The sequence below is a fragment of the Eubalaena glacialis genome, chromosome 8 (genome assembly GCF_028564815.1).
Source record: "Eubalaena glacialis isolate mEubGla1 chromosome 8, mEubGla1.1.hap2.+ XY, whole genome shotgun sequence".
NCBI classification, from domain to species: domain Eukaryota; kingdom Metazoa; phylum Chordata; class Mammalia; order Artiodactyla; family Balaenidae; genus Eubalaena; species Eubalaena glacialis.
This window is the reverse complement of record NC_083723.1, coordinates 80,695,649-80,716,285: the sequence shown is the minus strand read 5'-3', so window position 1 is coordinate 80,716,285 and position 20,637 is coordinate 80,695,649. Positions and strand designations below refer to the sequence as shown.

The 20,637-nt window shown below is 43.6% G+C and overlaps 1 long non-coding RNA gene across 7 annotated transcripts; it reads right to left on the bottom strand.

Annotated features, from left to right (window-relative positions):
- Window positions 1–596: 596 nt before the first annotated feature.
- LOC133096843 (uncharacterized) lies at window positions 597–20,394 on the bottom strand. 7 transcript variants are annotated; one of them, XR_009701854.1, is made up of 9 exons: window positions 20,287–20,394; window positions 17,013–17,114; window positions 16,369–16,467; window positions 14,932–15,827; window positions 14,672–14,778; window positions 14,462–14,571; window positions 2,181–2,295; window positions 1,379–1,547; window positions 597–718 (listed from the first exon to the last, which is right to left on the bottom strand). It is a non-coding gene; the product is annotated as an uncharacterized LOC133096843 (long non-coding RNA). The 7 variants fall into 7 exon arrangements; XR_009701857.1 differs by having other exon boundaries at window positions 14,944–15,827; XR_009701860.1 differs by having other exon boundaries at window positions 14,944–15,013.
- Between the last annotated feature and the right edge of the window lie 243 nt (window positions 20,395–20,637).

Here is a 20,637-nt window from a genome sequence, read left to right as displayed (position 1 = left end):
AAGGCCAGAGGGAGAGTGTTTGGGTTCCCTGGGCAGCCTGACAGTGGAGAGGAGATGCTGCTAAAAATTCAAGAAAAGGCGGGGTTTGAGGAGGTAAGAGAGGGAGACTGTGGCCACATGTCTGCTGAGATCAGAGAAATGTAGAGTTCTGCAGAGTCTGGAATGAGGAGCAGCGTTAGCCCTGCCCTCCCCACCCCCACTATGCACAAAGTAGGGCAGGGGGAGCTTGCTGAATGCTGTCGTTGCATTGTGCTGGGGGGCGTGGTGGTGAGTGACTTGATTTGACCTTTCGGTTGCAATTGTAAAGAGGCAGAAAAGCATTTCCGTTGCAGTGGAAGTCTATTGGGAGGCCCATGAGTAGGTCTGGAAGGCCCAGCCTCCACCTCTAAGAGGTTGTTACCACGAGGCGAAATAGGCCTTCCCTGGGGATTCATTTCGGCTGTAGACACCTAATTCTGTGAATCAGAAGTAATAATAACAGCTATTCTTTTTAAGCCCCTAAAATGCGCCAGATGTTCACCAAGACATCACCAGGTAGACGGTTTTCCCATTTCACAGAGGAGGTCATGGAACTTCATTGATACGGAGAGACTTGCCTGAGGTTCCTACAGCCAATGGCAGAGCCAGTCCAGATTCAAACTCATGTGTCTCTCCTTAAACTCCATCCTCTTTCCACGGAGAAGGCACCCTGCCTCCTGATCCTGAAGCTCTTTCTCACCTGATGACATCAATGGGTAAGTGTCAGGTGACCCCATTTGGGGTTAGAGTGTATACCAGCATTAAAAATGGGCTTTATTTTTAAATATTACATACACCAGATTATTGGAAACTAGATGTTGTATCTGCTCCACCCAAGAGGAACTAGTTTAAATTGGAATCCCGATTCTCTGGAAAGTACTAAGAGCTTTCATTTAATTACTTATGTATGTGAAGTTCTTTAGCCATCTTTTCTCATACTACCAGAAACGTAGATAAGGCCAGAAACCAAAGACAGATCCTGGAATAAACTGCTTGACTTGAGCCCTGATTTGTCTGGGAAAGTCTGGCATTCCCTTTTTTTCTTCCTGTGAATGACAAGACCCCTCCTCTTACTGCTGATGATATGTGGGCATGGCCGTATCGATATTTATGCCATGTAAGCCCCTGGTTCTAAGCTCAGAAACCATTTCATTCTTCATGCTGAGCCCCTTCGGGATTGCTCTCTGGTCCATGGGACTAACTGCAAAGATGACTGAGTGGGGCCCATTCAACTCCACCATCACGAAGTTTGTACCCTGGGATGAAATACAACTACCTGCTCAGATTACCTTTTCTTGCATACTGTAATGGTTATTGCTATTATAATTTGGAAGATTTAAAAAACATTCAGAAAACAAACCTGAGAGTGATTGATTTTGCTGCCCCTAAGACACCGAGTTAGGAATTGAAAGCAGACCGTTGTGATTTATATCCGCTCGACCCCAAGGAAGGACATCTGTTGGATCATTTTAAAGGGATTTTTGGCAACTTCAGGAGTGTGACGTGGGCTGTCTGCATTCCCCCGGGCTCTGCAATTGAGTAGAAGAGGCCAGGCCTGTGGTTGCTGTTCAAACGGATTTAACAGGAAAATTCGTTGCATCTAGCCAGATCTTTTGGGTCAATATTACTCTTTTTCTTAAATCTTTAATGTGCAAATTGTTCATTGCAAAAGTTAAGTAAAAACATCCCCTCCCCAACCCCACACCATACCAGTGATGACCACTGATAACTCATCCCAGGCTAAGGGAGGGTGGGCTACCTTGAACTCAGTACCACTAAGACTGCACCCAATGGGGGAAGACAATTACCGCCCCACCAAAAAAAAAAATCAAAACAAGGTGTTGTTACTAGAAGAAAGGAAGCCCAGATGCCAGGCAGCCCAGAGCCAAAAAATGTCCACCATATGCAGAAGTCAAAGCTCAGTAGAAAGAGTAAAGCCAACCTCTACATTTTGACATACAGTGGGAATACACATTGGTAATCTTCCTAATTTCCCAATGAATATTTATAATCAAAACTCACATGTACATCTAGTAATCTTTGCTGATACTTAAAATTTTCTTACATGAATCCAAGGGGAGAAAAGAAGTGAGTGCCTGACAGAATTGAGGAGGGGGAAGGGGGAGTATTGTTGGAAGAGAACAGGAAACCCAGATACTCACATCAACATTATGAATAGAAATTCTCCTGGATCCCTGGCCCCATCATGGCTGCCATCATGGTTGCACTAGGATGTGCCATATTAAACCTCATAGGTGACAGGACCTGTTCTGGGTGCTAAAGATACAGAGACAATTTTTGCTAACACTCCCCTGTCTCCGAGACCCTCTAACTGGGGAGAGGGGAGCATGGGAGAGGGAAGGTGGGTAACCACTGCACAAATATAAACCATAGTCCCAGAGTGCTAAGTGCTTTCGTAGAGGAAGGTACAAAGCACTCTGAGAGCAGAGAATAGGGAGTGATGAATTATTCCTGGGGAGGAGAAGTTTTCCAAACTGAGGGGTGGAGAAAGGCTGGAGGTCCAGAGGTCAAAAGTAGCACTGACCTTGCCTAAAGCATGAGCGTAAGTGTGCTGGGGAAATGGTGAGGCTCTGAGCACCCCTGCCTTCTCTCCTCCTGTTTTTATCCTCCCACCCCTGATAGTTCAATTATTTTGTTACAAAATCTGGATTTTCAAAGAACTACTCTAAACTTCTGTGATGGAAAAACTAGAAGGACTGATTCCCATATTCAACTGATTTGAGTAAACCCCTAACGACCATGCTTTCGTTTTTCCATCTTGTCTCTATAGAGTTGGGGAAAGATTTAGAAGGCTATCTGCCTGTAAGTCCATCCATCAAGTGGCTTTGGTGGCATGCGAAATGGCATTTATTTATGAAAATCCCCACACACTATACAGTAACATATTGGGACAGGCTGTCTTATACCAATTTCCCATCTCCCTGGGGAAGAGAAACATCCTGTAAGGAGGACATTTTGAGATGGTCCCAGAGTGTGACTCACTGGAGGGAAATGCCAAAAGCTTTGGGGCAAAAATAAACAAAAGTGAAAAAAATACATCAATTCTATCCAAAAAAAAAAAAGACTGGGAGTGGTATTGCACTGGAAAATTGAAGCTGATCTTGAGGAGGACGGAGGGAATAGTGGAGAGGGATTTTGTTTAGTAAATTCGGTAGTTTGTTCAGGGTGAAATTTCACCAGCATATACTTTCCTGGGTAGGGCTGTGAGGGACAGAGGGAAAGGGATCTCTAATAAGACACAGCTCCCTCAAATGAGCTCCTTCTACCCCTGAAAAATCTTAACGTTTGTTAGCCTAGAACCTAAGAGGTTCTAAGAATATTTAAGAGTTCTAGTTTCTTATGCACTGAGAGATGTAATTCTCTTTTGGCCTCTTAAGTAAACCAAACTCCATGTAGCTTTGCTTCTAGATCATATTCTTCCCTTGCTGGGTGGTCAGAGAGTAAAAAAGATGCACCAGCCCAGGGAGCATGTGATTTTGAACCCCAATTCCAAATTTTCTGGGATTTTCAACTCTTTAGTGGAATTTTTTCTCCCTGGGCTTAAGTAGAGTAAAAGGAGTTGTTAGTCACATATTCAGTTTGGAAACATTACAAAGACAAGAAAAAGAATTCAATAAAACTTGAGTTATTAGAATACACCCAGTTATGAGGAATCGGGTGGTTTAAAAACACTACTGCCAATCATTAGAGAAATGTAAGTTAAAACCACAATGAGGTACCACCTCACACCGGTCAGAATGGCCATCATCAAAAAATCTAGAAACAATAAATGCTGGAGAGGGTGTGGAGAAAAGGGAACCCTCCTGCACTGTTGGTGGGAATGTAAATTGATACAGCCACTATGGAGAACAGTATGGAGTTTCCGTAAAAAACTAAAAATAGGACTACCATATGACCCAGCAATCCCACTACTGGGCATATACCCTGAGAAAACCATAATTCAAAAAGAGACATGTACCACAGTGTTCATTGCAGCACTACTTACAATAGCCAGGACATGGAAGCAACCTAAATGTCCATCAACAGATGAATGGATAAAGAAGATGTGGCACATACACACAATGGAATATTACTCAGCCATAAAAAGGAATGAAATTATTTGTAATGAGGTGGATGGACCTAGAGTCTGTCATACAGAGTGAAGTAAGTCAGAAAGAGAAAAACAAATACCATATGCTAATGCATATATATGGAATCTAAAAAAATGGTACTGGCAGGGCAGGAATAAAGACGCAGATGTAGAGAACGGACTTGAGGACACAGCGGGGGAAGGGGAAGCTGGGACGAACAAAGTGAGAGAGTAGCATTGACATATATACACTACCAAATGTAAAATGGATGGCTAGTGGGAAGCTGCTGCATAGCACAGGGAGATCAGCTCTATGCTTTGTGAGGACCTAGAGGATGGGATAGGGAGGGTGGGAGGGAGGTTCAAGAGGGAGGGGATATGGGGATATATGTATACATATAGCTGATTCACTTTGTTGTACAGCAGAAACTAACACAACATTGTAAAGCATTTATACTCCAATAAAGATATTAAAGAAATAAAAAAAAATAAAAACACTAGTGCCAACAATTCCTAAGGAATTATCTTTTGGTGAATACTGGTAAGGCTAAGAATGCAGAGAGATTCCTCTTATTATTTCCTGCTTCTCACTCCACACAAATCCCTGAATTCCCAACAGAGTTACCATCAAATAAAGACAAGAGATCAGATCTAAAGAGATAGGGGAGGCATGCTTGGAAAAGACCAAAAGGAGGTAAATAGGGATGGGTCATGAACCACCAGGGCAGCATATGGTGCCCTCCCCAGAGAGTGAGATGGATTTTAGAATCCCCCTTTCTCCCCTGCTCCCCTTGTAGATGCAACAGCGGCCTGGAAGGCCCAAGTACCACTGGTCTTCACGATGAGCTCTTTCTCCCCTCTGCCCAAAGCCACCGAGTAAAGAAAACACCTTGGCATTAGGAGTGGAGGGCAGGTGATGATGGGCTTCCCTGGGGACAGATGTTCAACACTGGGAAAGATAGCAGAGGAGCTGGGAATGTTGGCAATGAATAGTTGCTACTTTTCCATGTTTATGATGTTGAAGGATTCTGGCATCTTAATAAATTCCCAAAAAACAAATTCCTAATGAAAGGCATAGCAATATGTAAAGAAGAGAGAACTGTCTAACAGAAAGCAGAGACAGTGATAAAACTAATATATGCCTCAAAATGGATATACAATGTCAAGGCTATTCCTTCTCACATCTTCCTGAATAGTTTTCATAAAACCACTATAAAAGGATTCTATATTTATTGGAGACAAAACTGCATGGGTCTGCCCTGCTGTTCCTCAGGAGTTGACTGTATGTTCACCAGAGCAGTTGTTTCAAACTGTGCCTGGGCTCAAGTTCCAAATGACACACTGACTGCTCTCCTTACTCTCAGCAAGTGGCCTTGCCTCCTACTCTACTGAGACGATCAAAAGGATCCGACACTGGATCCCTGTTTTCCTCCTTCACCCCAACATGCTGCTGCAACATCATTGCCCGTATTCCCTTTCTACCATGGCAAAGTCATGACCTCTCTTCAGAGCCTCTCACCCACAGCTCCAACTTTCCGGATGGAAACTCAGATTTAACATGTCCAGACTGGTCCTCTTTCCCCCCAAACCAGACGCTCCTCTTAGTTTTTCTTTGTCTGCTGAGAACACGCCCATTCTTGCAATCACCATCCGTCTCTTGCCTTTCTCTCTGATTCAACCAGTGGTCAAATCCTGTTTACTCTACTTCAGCAATGTCTTTTGCATCTCTGTTCTCCTTTTCCTTCCTGTTTCTAGACTATTGCACAGCCTACTGAAAGTTCTCTCTGCTTCTAGCCTTACCATCACCAGCCCCAACCATTAATCCATCCTAGACAGTGTTGCTATTTCATTTCCAAACGTACAACTCTAATCTATCTACTCGCTCTCTGACCCAATGGCTGCCAAGTACTTTCAAGTTAATATCAAAACACCCTGACTTGGGGACTTCCCTGGTGGCACAGTGGTTAAGAATCCGCCTGCCAATGCAGGGGACACGGGGTCGAGCCCTGGTCCGGGGGAAGATCCCACATGCCGCGGAGCAATGAAGCCCGTGCGCCACAACTACTGAGCCTGCGCTCTAGAGCCCATGAGCCACAACTACTGAGCCCGCGTGCCACAACTACTGAAGCCTGCGCGCCTAGAGCCCGTGCTCCACAACGAGAAGCCACTGCAATAAGAAGCCCACACACAGCAACGAAGCCCCAACCCAGCCAAAAATAAAATTTTAAAAAATGAAAAAATTAAAAAACCCTGACTTTGAAGGCCTGTCACAAACTGACCCCACCTACTTTGGGAGGGTGGCTTCTTTTCCCACTGCTCAAATACAACCATTCAGATGAGGTTATTTGCCCTCAACCTATATGCCTATTTTCTCTTTGCTCATGCCTCTCTTTCTATCCATCACATTCTCTGAAATGAAATACTCCCATCCCTTCAAGACTCACTCAAAAGTGCAAGATGCCTTAAGCATTCCTCCCGCCTTGGTTTCTCTCTTCCCACCCATCCCCAAAGAATCACTTTCTTCTCTGCATTATCTGTTGCACTCCTGGAACACATTTCTGTCTTGTGTCAGAGTTGTCTGAAGTTTTTCTTTCTCGTTCCCCATTTGAGCAGGTAGCAGACTCCACGACCCTTGCTTCAGGGAGGTAAGGGGCAGGATGAGAAGCAGACGATTCTGGCTTTTGCTTTCTAAAAGCCAGAGGCCCAAGGGGAGGATAGAGTTTGAGGAAAGGTTAGTGGCTTGGAAAAATGGGAGAAACACCAGACTAAAAGGACCTTCTCCCGATTGGGGGTAGAAGCAAGCGCTGCAGGTTCTGCTTCCTGGCAGGGGCCACGTTGGGGCAAGACCCCGAGAGGAAGAGCTTCTGGGTGAAGCATCTGGGGAGTGGGGCCGTGGGCCATGACGTTCTCAGTCTTGCTCAGAAGCAGCAGACGGCCACCAGGTGTGAAGGGACCATGGGGACAGACACAGTGTGATGGGCTGATTAGCAGAGGACCTTCTCCAAAGCCCTTGTCACTGCATAAGACTCTTGACACCTTAACACAACTCCACCCACAAACTCTGGGTGGGGGATGGGAGCAGAGCAATAACTAAGATGAAACTTCCCACCGGCCCAGCAGGGTAGGGGTGCAGAATTTGAAAATTATTGTAAAAAACAGAGATGCCATCTTTCTTATCACCTGAATTTGTGAATTGATATTCATTCCTGATATGTTTAAATACACCTATCGCAACTTTTCCCTTGAGGAAGAGAACTTCAATTCAACAATATTTACTGAGTGCCCACTATGTGACAGGCATTGTTCTAGATGGACAGAGATATAGCAATGAACAAGCCTGAAGACCCCCTCCTCCAAGGCATTACATTCTGGTGGCAGGTCAGTGTTCAAGTGCACACATACCTACAGAGACACATATTGACAAACGCCATAAAGAAAATCAAAGCACGACGGGGAAACCGGCGTGGTGGGAGGTGAGAGCATGATTACATCGGGTGGTCCGGAAAGACCTCCTGATGTGCTGACATCCGAGCTGGGTCTGAGGGAAGGGACGGAGGGAGCCTCGCCCATACCTGAGAGAGTATACTACCAACACTGCAGGACCAGCCGGGAGTCCTGGGCCTGTGAAGGAAATAAAAGCTCAGGATCTCATCCTGGAGGAGGGGCTGGTGCTGTCAGAGTCATGGAGGCAGTAGTTCAAGGTAAAGCCCTGGAACGTGCTCAGCTTTGCTCCCTGCGCCGGGTGCCACGCACAGTGTATGCTCAGGAAGTACTGAACTGAAGGGGGGGGGTGGTGTCCAAGCATCAAGCACTGCTATTTATGCCACGTTGAGAAGTAATAGATAACACATAAAAATACGAATAAATATAGGACGTAAAAACGATCCATAAGCTCGTAGCCCAGATATAACGAACTTTAAACTTTTAATACTAGTCCTTCTGGTCATTTATTATTTGTAGATCCCATTTCTGTTTGCATTTGAGACAACAGTATGTCCTGTTGTCTTCACTTAATCCTACTGCGATTTTTAATATCATCTACTAACTCACTGAAGATACTTAAGTGATACTTAAGTGTATCTCTAACTGGTTTCAGCAGCTTGGACAAAGTGGTTACAAAGCGACTGATTCTTTCTTAAGGGCCACAGGAGGTGCTCAGAAGCCAGTGAATTTTATGAGGAGGGGGATCTACGGGCCACCAAACCTGTAGACTGAGACAGAGAGACAGCATGGATCTCCTGGCTGCAGGATGCCCCTGCTCTCTAATACAGGGAATGCCCCGGCTTCCCTGCGCACGGGGTGTGGTCATCATTAGCAAGATGGTGCCTGTGAATTCTCCCCCTGTCCCCCTGGTCTTGAGGCATTGGAACATTTCCTAGAGAGTCATTTTGTTCTTCTTGGGTCTCTGTTTTAACTCTAGTAACTGCTCCCACCTGTTCCTAATGCTCTCTCAGGATAAATGATTCAGCTCAATTCAGTGTCTACAACTTGTGGCTTCCTAAAAGAGCCAGACCATTTTGTAACACAAGGAAACATAGCTCAAACCAAGTCAAAACATCTAAGAGAAAATGTATTTATCTTCAATGTCCAGGATTATAAACTCTTCAGCTATTTAAATAAACATGTGTGTGGGTTTAAAAAAAAATCAGAAAGGACTTAACAGAAATCAAGCCTAAGCTCTTCTCTGATGCAGCCTCCTATCCTTCCATCTGCTTTCGGGACAGCTCTTTCTGGAAGAACTGTAGGACCTGTGCTGAGGTGTCCTCTTAGCCCCCGGAGAAATAGAATGGGTGTGTTCATGGCCCAAAAGGAAGACACCATTAAGTGTGTGTAGAGTAAATGCAGATTTTTACAGGTGAATCAACATTATTATAGCTTGAGGATGTTTTGGGCTGGTTGCTGAAGCCACTTATTTGCCCATGAGCAACAAATTAATTTATTCAAGACTTGCATTACTAAAAGGAAAACAAAACTAAGGCAGGACAAAATTAATGGTAAATTTAAGAAAAGAAAATCACAACCACCAACAAACAACCCTTAGTTTGGCTGAGATGATTAGAGCCAGATGGAGCGGGGAGCCCAGGTGACCAGATGGTTGGGACGTGTCTAAGGACAGAAGCGGCTATGCATCAGCCAGCACAGTCCCAAACCTTCAAATCACTTGCAGTAGCAGAGAAGTATTTCCTTTCTTCCTCTTTCTCTTCCTCTTTCCTTTTTCAGCAATGGGGACGTTCAAGGTTGGAGCTCTTTCAAATGAGAAGGCACAGTGGGATGGAGCTGGGTACCAAAACTGAGGAGCAGGGTGGGTGGAATAGAGCAAAGCATCTAGGACTTTAGTCATGATCGCTCTCCCAAAATTCTGGATTTCAAAATAAGACTCCCTTCTCAGAGATAATAAAAGGTACATTTGGCTGCTCTAAGGCTGTCCTACAATCAATTCCTGGTGGGTTGTTAGACATTTTGAGCTTAACCAGACCTGCACAGATCCTCCGTCTAATTCTATCATGTGGCTTCTAATGCCTTCGTATGTAGCCTCTGGCAACAAAGCCATTTTCCAATTGCTAATATCCTCTCCCTTCAGCACTCATCCTGCCAGAATCATTTACAGCTCCATGTCTGAATCTCCCCAGAAAAGAGACTTTTTCTCTTTGGCGAGATGGTTTCCGGAAAACAACCCTTTGCACAGGACAAATGAATATAAGAGTTCTGTTCATTGCAATTAGCACAACAGTGAAGAAATTCAGGGACCTCGGTGCTACATAAAGGAGAAGAATGTCGCAGAAGTTCTTTATGTAGTATTTTAAAATTTATGATTCTTATTACATTTGCGACTTCACCCATTTAGTGAAGAACACTAGTTTGTTCATCGTATCAACGCTTTGTTAATGTTTCAATTCACTCCAGAAGCCCTTACGAGAAGCTTGCATGAGCTCTATAAAGACAGGGACTTTGGTCTCTTGTGTTCAACCCCGTACTCATACAGCTTCTAATAGAGTAGCTGGCACTTCACAAGTGTTCATTAATATTTACTGTTGAATGAACCGAGGTATTTTCTAATGGGAAACTGAAAGTCTGGCCATCGTTTGATTTGTGGTGTTTTGTGTGAAACAGAAGGGTTTATCTATCTTGGGGTTAAGAAGGGAAATTCTAGTTTCACTCTTAGGAAGCAACAAGGCTCTTAAAATTGATTTTTATCTAGCTTACTTTAAAATTGCGATCTACCACTAGGTGTTTAGAAAGTCAACCCTTTCTTCCATTACAAATAAAAATTCCATCTTCTGTCATAGCAGTACTCCTTTGTCAGCTACAAGCTAAGCCCTGTCTGTAATAACAACATGTTGCTCACCCTATGTTATGCCTAACAAGAGGATTCTAGGCTCAGGTAGAAGGGACAGACTTCAAATTACATATGCTAAGATGACATTTTCTCAATTCTCTTCATCTTCGGGGAAACAAAATAAAAGTAGAATGTACAGTCCCAAAATACTCCATGTTGTTTTATTTTTAATCTTTCTTAGCTATTTGATGCAGCGGTTGGGGACTTGAGAAAATACAAACTTTCCACCTATTCTTTTCACTGTTAGAAGAAAGCTGATTTAATAGAATTCTAACAACTGTTGGCCAAATCCCAGATGAAGCTGTGCAGTGATTCTGAAGTGACTCTTTAAAAGTCTCTCTTATTTATAACAAAATTATAAACTAAAATCTAGACTGCTGTAGAATCTTTTCCCAGAAAGAAAAATCTGTTCCAAATGTGCTGACAGCTAAAGAGAAAACCAGTGGTGCTCCTGACAGGAAAACTGGGCTGGGATGAAAGAGGCAGAACTGAATCCTTTGACTGAAATTCAGATGGAGATCTAAGAGTTTTCTGGGTATTCTTTGAACCTGAGCATAGGGAACACATACCAGCAAGAGGTAAAACCAATTCGTGTTGATGTCAGACCTGGTACTTCTAATAGCAACTTCCTCTGCTTCACAATCTTGCATGTGGAATTCCCATGGAAAGAAAAGCACGTGCATTAAGAGATCTCCAATGGGCCGTTGAGGATTTGCGGATGGAATTTCCATGTTCCTCCTGTTTTGATAGTTTTAATACCAATTACCATGAAATGTGGATGTGATCCAGTTGTGGACTTAGCCTGTGGATGTGGCTATCGAGAAAATGAGCATATCAATGGACCATTTATCTTGGATAACTGCTGTTTAATCTATTAAATGTTCAGTATAAACTATTTTGTTAACTGTAGTAGAAGTGATCATAAATCATTGTTATGTGTGATTATTACCGAAATATAAAAAATTAAAAATTTTCCTTTTCATGCATGCCTTCTCATTTTTTTGGACTATTTGGAAATATAATTAATGCATATCTTCTCAGATTCAGCCTCCTAAACAGGAAATGTGATTTAACAGCATTTAAGCTTCTGAGAGTTAAATGGACTTGGCTATTTATTTCTCACTGCATTAGCTGGGTTATTAGAAATATATTTTGTTAATTTGACTGACAATGAGGTTGACAGTATAACAGCATTACCACCAAAAGCAGCTTTGATTTTTGCCTTTAATTAGAATTTTCATACCATAGCAGCTTGGATTTGCCAGGGATTCTTGCTTTAAAGGGATTATGTTGAAGATTATAAAAGTAGAACCCTCGTGGAAAAAGCCTGGATATTCATCTTAGGAACTGCAGCCCCACATCCCTATTGGCCAAGTTGCTTGCGAATGTTTGAAGATTCCTGTCACACTATAAGTTGCTGTGAAAGTGTAGAGCAGCTAAAGAAAAATCCTCCCAAGGAAAAGGCTGATTGGGAGTTGGCATGGCAACTGTAAACAGGACCCAACCTTTCCCATTTTAGAAAACTCAAATAAATCTAAGAGCTGGAAGTAGAATGCCAGAATGAGCTGAATACCTAAAAGATGAGAAGATAGCAAAAGTGCTGTTTAATTAAAGAAGATACAATCAGAAGACAGAGTAGAAGGATGGTGTTAGCAAAGAGCTAAAGAGGCCTTCATTCTTTAGTCTAGCGGAAGCAGAATATCAGATGGCTGAGATGGGGACTGAGGCAGCCTCGCGGGGACGAGGGCATTGTGCTGGGCTGGGCAGCCTTCCAGCCCCGAGGTGGACCAAGGGGACAGGCCACACAGGCGGAATTAGAGCACTGCCCACAAATCAATTAAAATATTTTATAATTAAGGGAAAATCGTTTCTAAGGAGCACTGCCTCCATGAAAGGGATTTGGAGTAAGACCAATAATAAAATTAACTGGACCTCGATTTGAGCCACTACGCTATGTGGCAGTGTTAGCTGCATCATCAGCTTCTTTCTCAAGAGAAAACCTGAGCCCCATTCACATGAAGGCATGTAGGGCTCTTCCCAGACTGCCAATCAGATGACACATTCAGATGACATTAATCATAAGGGAAGAGGCACTACTAAAACTTCTCCCCACACCCCATTAACATATTCAAAAGGTGATATAAGATCCAGCCTCAAGGTGCTTGAAATTCATTTGGAAGAGATAAGACTAGGATATATGTGGACAATACTTTAGAATATTTATTAAGCAATAAATAACTAGCTGCAGATGGACACGCTCTAGATTCTAGAGTCCAGTTGAATCTCATTACAGCCATTTAGATCCCTGCATAAGAACTTTAGCAGGTATTGTTCCAGATTGAGGAAGAGACAAACATTGCCAAATACATGCCTTGACGATACTTTCCTAAAATGGAAATGTCTTTATTGCCCTTACTGATTAAGAAAGAAGATTGAGAGCAACTTAAATATCCATTATCTGGGTCTTCTTATGTAAATATGACGCATTTCTTTTTTCTTTTTTTAAACTAGAGAATGAGGAAGCTGACTTTGTTCTGATACAGAAAGATCTCTGCAGCACTCGGTGTCCAAACAGGAGAGTAGAAACCACTGTATATATTTCAAGCAGAGAAGGTTGAAGTGTAGGGAACTGGTTAAAAACTGCTGGAAGGGCTAGGAGCAGAGAAAGAAGGCAGCTGTAACCTAAAGAATGGGAAGCTGCCACTGTCCCTCGGCTGGATCCGAGGAGTGGATACTTACTGCCAATGTTGCTGAAACCACCCCCAGGCTTGTGGAGCTTGTAGCACAAGCAGTCAAGCCCAGCTGCACATCCTTGCTGCTGCCAGTAGCCGGGGAAATGATTAATCTCTTTCTCGCACACTGGGACCTACTACCTATGCCTCCCATTGGAAGAACCTAACATGAAATTGGCCAGATGAGTGAGTCTGGAAAAGGGGATGGAGAGTATCTAGAAGGATGAATTCGGACCTAACAGCCAAGAGACACAATCTGGTATATCCATTCTTTTGCTACTCAGATCCACACATTCCATTGTATCCATCCAACGTCATACTTCCACGTCATATAAATGAATGTAGGCTCACTCTGTCCCCAAAAGGGGGGTAACACAGAGTGGCGCCACTATAAGGAGGCAGCCTCAGCCACTGTGTTGAGCTCTGGGTGATGTCAGTTCTTCTCTTTTAGTCACCATAGCACCTTGGATATTCCTTAACCTAAAGACTAAATTGTAAATTTAACCACCAACGACACTCAGTGTTATGCTTAACAAGCAAAGAAGAAAATGCAGAGTTGCAATAGTTCTTGTTTTGGTAACTGGTAACAAAACTAGTTGATTGATAATGATAATAGTTGAATAATAATTGTTAATGAGCTTCTCCCAGTGTCTATCCCATGTTCCATTTGCCTTTAACCAACACTTCAGTTGTTTGGGATTCCTTCCTGGCAAGATGATTTAAACCTTCCTTTCTAAGGAGTGTGACTATTCCAATAACGTTTTCTTCCATAATGGAAAGAGTTCAATGTAATAAACTTGCTACTAGGTGGCTGGCTGGTCCCCCTGGGGAATGATGCCGCATCAGGGCTCAGCATTAGTCTCTGCTGTCAGCAGCTTAGGCATCCAGCAGTGACAATAGCCAGAGCAGCCTTGCTGAGGGGAAGTCCATATTGTTGAGCCCACATGTGACTTGGATTCCTGCCACAATGGCCACATCCTACGTGAGCCTACTGAGCAAGCCTCAGGGTGGCTGGGAAAGGGGCTTCCTGACATCCACAAAATGGGCATCCCGTCCAACTGGTTACTGAAAGCCTCATCCCAGATGCCCTACGGTGAGCATTCACATATGAGGGTGCCCATATTTAGAGGTTCATCTGCAAACGTCTTCCTCAGACTCCTGTGCCACCAGTATACCAAACCACTAGTCACCCACGAATTGGCATATACCCCTACTCTGGCCATCTCTCCATCCAGACAAAGTGGACAACTGCTCAGGGTTCAGCCTTGAGAGAACTTCTCTTACCCCATTCCTGCTTTGGGCTGTAATGCTTCTACAGTCCACATCTATCTGATGCCTTCAAATTGTAAGGAACCATCTGTGAACCTGGTCCAAACAGTTTCTTCCTCCACCATCTGTCAATCCCAAAAGGACAAAGGTGTGGGTTGAGGGAGACTTACAGTGCAGCAAGAGGAGGGGCTATGGGAGTAGGAGCTGCCTGCTCACGGAGCTCACCTGCACATTCAGGACCTGCTCAACTCCAGTCTGGTGTACGCTACCTACACTGGACGACAATTGCTGCTGTGTATGCCAACCGTATGGCTTGGTGGATCAGTGTATTGCTGCAAAACAAATTATCCCCCAACTTAGCAACAAGCATTCATTATCTCTCATGGTTTCTGAGAGTCAGGAATCGAGGAATAGCTTAGTTAGAAAGATCTGGCTCGGGGTCTCTCACGAGGTTGCAGTTAAGTGTCAGCCAGTGCTTTACTCACCTCGAGGCTTACCTAGACATGCTGTAGGCCAGGGATTCTCAAGTGAGGGCAGTTTTGCTCCCCCAAGGATATCTGGCGATGTCTGTAGAGATTTCTGGATGTCACAACCAGGGGTAGAGGCCAGGGATGCTGCTAAACAACATCCTACAATTCGCAAATAGCCTCCCACATCGAAGAATTATTTGTCCCCCAAATGTCAACACTGCTGATGTTGAGAAACGCTGCTAGGGAGGCTTTTTTTGCTCTGGTCCCCACACAAAACTTGGCAGCTTTGTGGATTACTCAAATGTTGCTTTGAACAATACACCCAGAAAGAGCCTATGTTATCTCAAAAATCAAGAGATAGAGAACACTGTAGCTCTTTCTCAGTGGTAGGTGGTACAAAGTATAGCAATTTGCCCTTCAATTTGGAGAGGAAATGCCAACATTTCTCAGACCACTGGACCCCTTAGAAACTTCACTGAGGTAGTAGGCCTTTGACTTTTCTTGGAGTTTCTCTCCCACCCTCTGGCATACATATGTCTTATTAAGGCATCTAGAGTATGTGCTGCTTCCTGCTCACCATGTCAATAATGTAATATATTAGCATGGTGTTCTGGGGAATATCAAGATGATCAAGGCCCCTGCAGACTAGATCTTGTCAGACAGCGGAAGAGTCACAGAGGTCTGAAGTAAGACAGGGAGGGTGTTTCGCTGATCCTGCTAATTGGGAGCAAACTCCATCTGGTGATCTTTGCTAATTTGGTATTGAGAGAAAAAAAGCATCTGCCAGATCAATAGTTGCCTTCAAAGTACCAGAAGCACTGTTGTGTTATCCAGTAAAGAGACTACATCTGGTCTGGTACCTGAATGATTCTATAACAATCCATAGTCATTCTCCAATAACCATCTTCCTTCTGTCATGCCAAACAGATAAGTTAAATGAGGATGTGGTGGAACAACCCCTGTATTTTTCAAATATTAGATGGAAATACTAATCTCTGCAATTCTCCCAGGGATGTGGTATTGCTTTCAGTTTACCCTTAGGTAAGAAGAGGAAATTCCAGGTAGCTTCCGCATGGTCCTGCCTACCATAATAAGGCTCATCACCCAGGTCAGGGAATCAATACAGGGGTTCTTTTAGTTGCTGAGGACACCTATTACAGCTCTATTCAGGGATGGGAAAATAACCATAGTGGGGGTGAGTAGACCCACGGTGAGGCAGCCACACCCCAAAGTTTCATTTATCATTTGATCACCACACGAGACCCCTACCCCCAACCCCTCTCCGTGGTCCAGAGGCATGTTGGAGCTTTACAGATTAGCATCGACTCAGAACTAACGTCTAGAAATGTCCCAAAGGCCTGGATATTCCCCCTTCCTCACTGCAGTTACCCTAGTTAATGGCTGCAGATCTTCTGGAGAAGACTTAAAGGAAGACTTACACTAGGTACTTACAGCCATGTTACAGGGTCCCTTCTCAAGGCTTCCCAGCCTCTCCTTCTCTTAAGGTCAGAGTTCTCAGACCTTAGCATGCACAGGACACAGCTGAAGTTCCTGCTAAAACAAAGACTGCTGGACCCTCCTCCAGAGTGTTTGCGTCCATAGGGCTGGGGGAGGGTCTGGAAATTTGCATTTCGAACAAATTCCCCGGTGCTGTTGCTGCTGCTACTCCTTGGATCCAGCTGCAAAATCAGTGATCCGGGCATTTCTATGTCTTTGAACTGATTCAGATCTGAGACTTGGGTGATGAGCTATGACTCTACATTGAACAACTCAGGTTTCTAGTCACTGGATCTAGAGATTTCCCAGTTACGTAAATCAAGTGATTCCTAGTAGAATTCCAATCTGTTTTGGTCCTAGGGCCACCATGAACAATGAACAAACATCAAAGATTCTTGTGTGCTGAAATACTCTGCTTGCTGCTGCAGACACTCTGCCCATTATAGTAACTGCACCCACCTTGCTGCTGGCTGTTAAGGGCTGCCACTTGGCTCTGCCCCTCCAGAAGCCTGTCACTGATGGAAATCCAGAAGTCATTTTAATGAAGGTGTCTTCTTTCATCGGTGGGTTTCTGAAGAATCCCCACATAAGAGAGTTACCTTAAAATATCTGCCGAGTCTGGAGAAGACTGACCACAATAATATCAATCAGGAAAGATCTTTTCCATTCTTCTTACCACTCTGTCTCCCCAGATCTCCATCCTGGAGAAGCCAGAAACTGTGGTTAGCATAATAGGGTAACAAGAGTAGAAGCCCTGCTTGGGCAAAAAGAGTAAAAGCTGATCACAACCCCACCCCTACTGCAGGCTTAGAGGATGAGAAGATTTATCTGCAAAGCAAGGTTTTAATTATTACATGGAATTTAATTACTAAAATGAGTGGGTTTTTGCGATTTAAAGTGACTGGAGATCCATTTGTATTATTGAAGAGTCACCAGAGAACTCAGGGGTCTGCCTGAATTTTCATCTAGGTGATGGTAAAGAAATATCTCATGGAGTGGATTATAGAAGATACTTGGAAATACAAATAATGTTGCTTTGCAATTGAACCTTCTAAGACCTGCTTGTTCAATGTACCAGTTATGATGGTAAATGATGTGGAAACACATAGAGATAGTTATATCTCCATAGAGAAGGTAAGAGATAAGACGGCGTGCTCCCAGACACAGCCACAGCTTCCCAGGTCCCCAAAGGAGATAGGCAGCTATGGATGGTACTGTCTTGAGCACTGAGGGTTCCACTGTAGCCTAGAAGTACACTCATGGGCTTTTATTCCCTCCTGGCCCTGCCTCACATCTGTTCGTTCCCGAGACTCTGCTAACGTGCCTACATACTCATGGGGTGCAAAACAATCCCTGTGTTTCTGAGTGTTAACTAGGAGATTGGGTGAAATGAAATGCAATTTCACAGAGTATCACCCAGGAGGCTCAGACTTTAGATCTGCCTGCATTTCATTCCTGAATGTCCCAAAACCATTTCTTGGAAAGTATATCATTTCCCCCCTTTTCAGTAAATGCTAAAACAAGCATTTTAAATAAAGCATTTAAATATACAGATAAGTCCATTTCTGGATTCTGTTCTTTTCTTCCCTTAGATCCCTTAGCTTATGCCTGCATTGGCACCAGAAGAATAGCAAAAAGGCCAATGGGACTAGAGCAGAGAGAGAGGAGCAAATAGGAGATGAGATCAGAGAGGAATGTACTCAGGGGGTGGGGGGAGAATCACATTCTGCCTTGAAACTCTGTGAGCCATGGAACTGTTTCGAGCAGGGGGCGATGTGATTTGATAGGTAATAACAAGATCACTCTGGCTGCTGTGTTGTTCTATGGAGAACAGATGGTGGGGGGCGAGAATGGAAGCGGGAAGTTATTGAAATAATCCAGGTGAGAGATGACAGCTGCCTGAACCGGGGTGTTGCAGGTGGAAGTGCCAAGACGTGGACAGAATCTGGATATATTCTGAAGGTAGAGCCAACAAGGTTTCCTAGTGGGTTGGATGTGAAGTGTGAACAAAAGCGTGAGGTCAAGAATGATTCTGAACACACCACTGTAAAGCAATTATACTCCAATAAAGATGTTAAAAAAATTTTAATTAATAAAATCAAATAAAATAAATTAAAAAAAAAAAAAGAATGCTTCTGAGTTTTTTTGTCTGAGTTACTGGAAGGATGGAATGACTATAACCTGAAATGGGATAGAGTGTGGAAGAAAGAAGTTTTAGGGAAATACCACACTTTAGACATGTCTAATTTGAGATCCCTCTGATATGCAAGTAGAGATATCAAGTAGGTAGTTCAACACACAAGTTTGTATTTAGGAGAGAGATCCAGGCCAGGGATCGACCAGACAATTTGGGGTCTTTGAGACAGACAAGGTATTTAATGCCATGTGGGTAGACTGGATTGCCAAAGGAGAGGCACAGGCAGGGATGAGGTCCAAAGACTGGGACCTGGGGCACTCCAACATCACGACGTCATGGAGGGACTTCCCTGGTGGCCCAGTGGTTAAGAATCCGCCTGCCAGTGCAGGGGACACGGGTTCAATCCCTGGTCCGGGAAGATCCCACATGCCGCGGAGCAACTAAGCCCATGCACCACAACTACTGAGCCCATGCGCCTAGAGCCCGTGCTCTGCAACAAGAGAAGCCACCACAATGAGAAGTCTGCACACTGCAACGAAGAGTAGCCCCCGCTCGCCACAACTAGAGCAAGCCCGCGTGCAGCAACGAAGACCCAATGCAGCCATAAATAAATAAATAAACTTATAAAAAAAAAAGAAAAGACGTCATGGAGATGGGAAGAAACCAACAAAGGAAAGTGAGAAGGGGCAGCTTGTATGGTTGGAGGAGAGTGTGGCATCACTGAAGCCAAGAGAAATGGTCCAAGAAAAATGGATGGATCAACCCTCTCAAAGGCTGCTCACAAGCAGAGCAAGATGAAGACTAAGAATTCACCACTACTGAAGCACTGGTCATTGGCAACTTGCCGGAAGCAGTTTTGGTAAAGTGGTGAGGCTGAAAGTCCTAACTGGAGAAGATTCAAGAAGACAGGGAAGAGAAGGATTAGAGACAGTAAGTGTAGACATCATTTTTCTAGTAGTTTTGCCACAAAAGGGAAGCAGAGGGCTTTCCTGGTGGCGCAGTGGTTGAGAATCTGCCTGCCAATGCAGGAGACACAGGTTCGCGCCCTGGTCTGGGAAGATCCCACATGCCGCGGAGCGACTGGGCCCGTGAGCCACAATTACTGAGCCTGCGCGTCTGGAGCCTGTGCTCCGCAACAAGAGAGGCCGCGATAGTGAGAGGCCCGCGCACCGCGATGAAGAGTGGCCCCCACTTGCCGCAACTGGAGAAAGCCCTCGCACAGAAACGAAGACCCAACACAGCCATAAATAAATAAATAAATAAATAAATAAAATATTAAAAAAAAAAAGGGAAGCAGACAAATGGGGCAGTAATGGACTGGGCAAGCGGGGTCAATAAATTTTTTTTTCTTTTAAGATGCAAGAAACAACAGCATGTTCGTATTCCGACTGGAATGATCCAGTAGAGCGGGAGACACTGATGATATAAGAGAGTGAGGAATGAATTGCTAAAATGATGTATGGGCACCCATACAGGCAAACAGGCACCCTCAAACCCTTCTGGAGATACTGCATACTGGGTCAAGCGTTTTGAAGGGAAATATGGCATTATGTATCAAAATCATAGATGCACATATTCTTGGACACAGCAGTTTTATTTTCAAGATTCTATTCTGCAGATATTAGCATCTAGGTGCAAGGACACATTTTCACATTATTTATTAAACACTGTATATAATATCAAAAGCCTAGAAAAAAACTTAAATGTATATGGATAGTGGATGGTTAAATCCATACCTGGAATACCATGCAGCATTGAAAATGAGCTTGATCTACACGTACTGTTCTGGAAAAACCTCCAAAATTACTTAAGTGAAAAATATCAAGGTACAGAAGAGTACATGGTACCTGTGAAAAAAAGTAGAGAATAAGATGATACGCAAAGATAGAGTTATAAATTGATATAAAACATATGTTTGTATATGCATGGAACACTTCTGAGAGATGTGGACCTACTTCCCACTGGATATCCTTTTCTAATGTTTCAATTGTTTTTAAGAAGTGTATTTATTATTTTTCATTAAAATTTAATAAAAATAGAAAAAATCTTTGCTAAAAGGAGAAAAGTAAATTTAAAAATTCTGTCTG